This window comes from Limulus polyphemus, unplaced genomic scaffold (assembly GCF_000517525.1).
Source record: "Limulus polyphemus unplaced genomic scaffold, Limulus_polyphemus-2.1.2 Scaffold116, whole genome shotgun sequence".
NCBI classification, from domain to species: domain Eukaryota; kingdom Metazoa; phylum Arthropoda; class Merostomata; order Xiphosura; family Limulidae; genus Limulus; species Limulus polyphemus.
In genome coordinates this window covers 118,157-124,099 of record NW_013665726.1, presented here as the reverse complement: position 1 = coordinate 124,099, position 5,943 = coordinate 118,157, and positions in this window count along the sequence as shown.

Here is a 5,943-nt window from a genome sequence, read left to right as displayed (position 1 = left end):
AATTATCGATAGACATTTGCTTGAGGAGTGGATAATAAACAGCCGTGCTATTCAGTAATATTTTATTTTTTTCCTTATTGAAAAATCAACTCAAATAATAAGATAATAATCTTAGTTATAATATTTTATTTTTGTGAAGCAAACAAAATTATATTTCAAACTGACTGATATTTAACCTACCATTACTAGTCAGCTTCCATTTTCAAAAGATAAAAATAGAATTATAATAATATCAAAATATAAAACAAAACGTGTTTCATTCAAATATTGTTTGTCTTTAACATTTTGTTTCCTGTAAAAGGAAATTATACCTTACGAAAGTGATCAGATTATTATCTTTATCTAGCAGTGGTTCATCCTTTGTTAGATCCTTTTTTCCCCCTTTATTATCCTTATCTAGCAGTGGTTCATCCTTCGTTAGATCATTTTCTCCCTTATTATCCTTATCTGGCAGTGATCCATCCTTCGTTGGATCCTTTTGTTTCGAAACATCAGAAATTATTCGACTACAAGCTGATTTTTGTTTGCAATTTTTCATAATGGTAAGGTTCATTGCTCGTACTGTTGCCACCAACAGGTTCTGCATTATTAATTTCATTCTAACCGAAAGTCTACGGGGATGTTTTCAAACTATGTACATTCAAAATTGAAATCATCTATGAGTCCGATTTACATACTCGTCAAATTTTACGTAACTTTCACTTTAATCAATGCAAAACTAATTAGATCAGATATATTATACGAGATTAAACTTGAAGAAAGGTGGTTTCACTGAGATTTGTTGTCAGCTCTTCTTGAGGGAAAATTAAGAATACAAAATGAGTTTAAGGTTTAATGTTTTCCCGAATTGTAAGCCACGTGGTAGGAGCTTTTTTCACTGAGCATACTTATCGGAATTCTTATGATTATCTGAGGAACAGGCAGTAATTCCACGATGTTCTTGTTCTGTCTTTTCCATTGTAGTGATATACCATTGGCGAATAGTTAGTTATGATTGACACATTGGTTTGTTTATTTGTGTTGAATTTCGCTCGAAGCTACTCGAGGACTCTCTATACTAGCCTTTCTTAATTAATAAGTAATAGACTAGAAGGAAAGCAGCTAGTCAATACCACCCACCGCCAACTCTTAGGCTACTCTTTACCAACGAATAGCGAGATTAATCGTCACATTATACAACCCTAAGACTGAAACACGCGACTCACAGATTCCGAGTTGACTACCCTAACATCAAGCTGATATAAACTACCAGAGGCGTCGCTGGACACTCACACGGGGCTCTTGCCCCAATTCTACTTGACGGTGTTCCGAATCTCCAGTTGGTTTCTTGAAAAATCAGAATAGAGAACTATGATCGATATCACACTGAAACGTCGAAAATTCCCGCACCTATGGGTTCGAGCCTCGAATCTTTTAAGCACCTAGCGACGCCTCTGTACACTACTTCAATAAGTAGTGATTATGTTGGATCAACTTTGTGGGAATAGTTAAGTATCTTACAAGGATGAAATCTTCTGGTTTCGATTGCGCAGATAAATATTTATAGCTCCACAACAAAATATTGCAATGATATGAATAGTAAAATTTAATCAAACTAACCAAACATAAAACAAATTAGCATGTTTGATCATTTATAGCAGAACCGTTATTTTGCGACCGTAAAGGTTATATGAATCCAATGGTTCAATCAATAAGCATAGTTTAGAAAATTTTGATGCAGATATAATCCGTTTTTAAATAACCCATAAATTACAGATCTCACAAGATCGTTGGGTGAAAATTAAATCCTTATTAATAATTACGAAATTACAAAAATTTGCAATTAAGTAGTCCTCATACAAGACCCTTATAAGTAAAAATACTCTAGGTAGTTATGCAGGCCGAGTTCAATTTCATAATGTTAATAATGATTTATAACCATTAACTGGACTGTCATAATTATAGATTAATTCAACTATTGTTATCGTTAATATTATAAAAAATATAATCCAGGGAGATGCTATAACGTACTTTATTACGAACCAGCAAGAAATGATATCGTTAACCTGATGTAGGATTCATCTCTGCCTTATTGGTTGAACCTGGACCTAGAATAAACTAAAAAAATGATATCGTTAACCTGATGTAAGATTCATCTCTGCCTTATTGGTTGAACCTGGACCTGAAGTAAACTAAAAAAAATGATATCGTTAACCTGATGTAAGGTTCAACCCTGCCTTATTGGTTGAATGCAGCCATATTGATTGAACCTGCACCCGAAATAACCTCTATAAAATGGGACTTCTCTCAAGTGTATATATATAGCTAACATCGTATAAGTTTTGTGCTATTCTGTAAGGCGCGAAAAGACGCAGTGAATAAATGTAATAAATGAAACTTGTCGGTTTACATGACGATACACAACGTAATGTTCAAACTAAAGCTTACAATACTTTGATGACATCACCCGATCGGCTATAGCTTACATTATAATGTTATGGTCCAAATATCTGTTAAAAAGAAATTTTGTATACAGAAGTAAAAAGAATATTAGTTTTCATAACTTAAAATAATTGTATATGTCTGGGCGTGCGTTATAAAACAGCTAAATTTCTCGAAATTTTTAAAGCGGTTAAAATTTAACTTAAAATTTACAAAAACATTTTGTAGATCTCAACCCACTCATATGGCTAGCAAATCATTTGGTTTGCACGTGTTATTTGATCTACCGTAACTATTTCAGCCTTTAAAAACATTTATTTTTCGAGCTTAGACTTTAAAAAACAAATGAAACATACTATTTACATTCGTTTCGAGTAAAGATGTTCCTCTAATCCTCATACGATGGAATGTCTTGAAGAGCACGAAAATCACGTGTAGAGGAGCGTAATAGCACTTTGTTGGATTTTCTGTGTACTTTAATTTTGCTAGGTGTTTTTAAATAGCATAACGTTGGAGGGCAGAGGCGGAATCGACGTTTTCTGTGAAGCTTCAAGGAATTATATCAGTCTAGTGGAAAATAAATCCTAGAAATAAGACGAAGTTATAAAACTACTGTGCGCTTTGTTATGGTACTACCGAAAATATGTTCGTAAAAAACCCAAACTGGATGTCACCATCCTTGGCTTTTGAACTCACACAAAAGCATTAGATATTAGCTTTTCCTTAGCTTTTGAACTTACACCAGCCTTTAGATAGAGACTGTGAAAAAAAAGAAAATGAAAAATACTTCCATGAAAATCTATTGAATGTCAGTTTCTGCTTTTCAAACTGATAAGACAGATCACGTAGGTTGATTCTTTTTCCTAGCAGCATTTTATTTCCTTTACTATATTCTATGCGGAAGAAAATAAAAATGCTGTTAATAAACAACAACAACAACAACAAAACATTTAGGAGGATTTGGTATACCGAATGGAATCCGCGGTTGGAATGGGATTAAACCAAAGTAAGTCATCAAAAATAAACATGTTATCTTCCACTAGTAATGTGTTTCGTTTTTCTCTTTAAAAAGACGATAAACAGACTATTAGTAACTAATACGTATCATACGGGTCTTTTATATATTATATGACTTTATTTAACGCTAACCATATCGTCTTACTGTAATGAGCCATTAATGAATAGAAATTAGATGCGATCATATAAGAACACCATAAAATATTTATAACGCCTTGTTACGTAGCCATGTTTAGCTGAGAAGAAGTATAACAAATTGTAATAATACTGCATTGACTAATCATTTAACAACAACAACAAAAAATTGAATAACTGTGCTGTAACACTTCGTTCTATGGTGTGCCATGAAGAAAAAATTAGTCGGTCAGTTTAATAAAAATTTAAAAGATATTTCAAATAGGAAGATGATATACGTGGTTTACATACATTTGTTTGTTTTGTTTTTTGAATTTCGCGCAAAGCTACACGAGGGCTATCTGCGCTAGCCGTCCCTAATTTAGCAGTGTAAGACTAGAGGGAAGGCAGCTAGTCATCACCACCCACCGCCAACTCTTGGGCTACTCTTTTACTAACGAATTGTGGGATTGACCGTCACATTATAACGCCCCCACGGCTGAAAGTGCGAGCATGTTTGGTGTGACGGGGATTCGAACCCGCGACCCTCAGATTGCGAGTCGAGCGCCCTAATCATCTGGCCATTCCGGGCCTTACATACATTTAAAAATACATTTAATTTTTTCTCTGGCAGATATATATATTTAACACCTCACGAACTTTATCTCCACAGATATTAAACTCAATTTTTATTTTTATAAATATTAAAATTTTCATTTTTCTTCTCTCTCATTTTGATAATTAACTTTTTAATTTTATTTCATAATTTACATTTTCCTCGATATCAAGTTTATATAAGAAACTATATAAGAGCGATTCAGAGATGGAATTCAAAGACGTTATTTTTGTCACTATTATTTTGTCTTGGTATTGAATAATGTTTTTGTTTTTTTATAAATAGACATTTTATGAGTAGTTTATTTATCTCGCCCGAATTTGTTAACTATATTATGAATACATACTTTATAAATATATGAATTAACTGAAACTTATTGCTGGATTTTACATCAAATAGCGTTGCACTGACATGTCTGTTAACGATTAAATGTTCTTTTTTTTTCACATCCGAAATATTATGTTCAAAAAACTGAGTTTTACTATTCCTTACTCATAAAAAAACACAAAATCATTACAAACTATTTCATATACTTGTATGCTTACTTTCTAAGAGAGTTTCGAAATACAGGTAACTTTATTAGATATGATAAGGGATAACCAAAAGTATGCATACGACAGAGACTCCACTTTTACAGAATGTTGAATGTTTACATATAAACACTGTATATCAAGATGTATATTCGTATGCGTTACTAGTTTACATGTGACGAATAATGCAAAAAGTGAAGATAATAATAACTGAGAAGGCACAGTAAAGATGACATCGTATTTCATTTTCCAACTGAATGCAAAGTAAAAAGGAAGAAAAGACGTTTATAAAAAGAGAAATTTAAAAATTGACCTTGAGTATAACGTAGTATTATAAGGTCAACAACCTCTATTTTTATTTTTATCAAACATAATTTTATAATTGGCAACTTTCTATAAATCTTAAGCTAGCATAAAAAACTTAAGTTGATGAAACAAACCCCCATGTTGATATGACAAACCCCATCTGGATACGACAAACACACTTAAGATGATAATAGAAAACCTCATATTGATATCATAAACATCAGATTAACACAAAATCCCTCAAGTTGTTATAACAAGTACTCAAGCTAATATTATTAATGATATTGATAAATACTCAAGCTAATAAAGCAAATCCTTAAGTCAATAAATGCTCCATATCCAGTATTTACAAAAACGCATACAAAAAAATCTTAGCCGAAACAACTTATGTTGATACTTCAAATGAGAAATAAATGAACTTTTTATTTACAATAACGCGATATTTTTTCACTCTTCGTTAACATTGTAATATTGCAACAATATTTCACTGCTGGCTTTCATTCTTTTTAGCTGAGTTTTTACCATTTATCTGAACAGTTTGTGTTCTGAAGTGAAAGGTATTGACAGTGAAGACTACTAAAAGATGGGAAGTTCCCCAAACAGTTTGCGGTCTAGAGTGAAAGGTAGTGACAGTGAAGACTAAAAGATGGGAAGTTCCCCAAACAGTTTGGGGTCTGGAGTGAAAGGTATTGACAGTGAAGACTACTAAAAGATGGGAAGTTCCCCAGTTTGCGGTCTAGAGTGAAAGGTTGTGACAGTGAAGACTAAAAGATGGGAAGTTCCCCAAACAGTTTGGGGTCTAGAGTGAAAGGTAGTGACAGTGAAGACTAAAAGATGGGAAGTTCCCCAAACAGTTTGGGGTCTAGAGTGAAAGGTAGTGACAGTGAAGACTAAAAGATGGGAAGTTCCCCAAACAGTTTGGGGTCTAGAGTGAAAGGT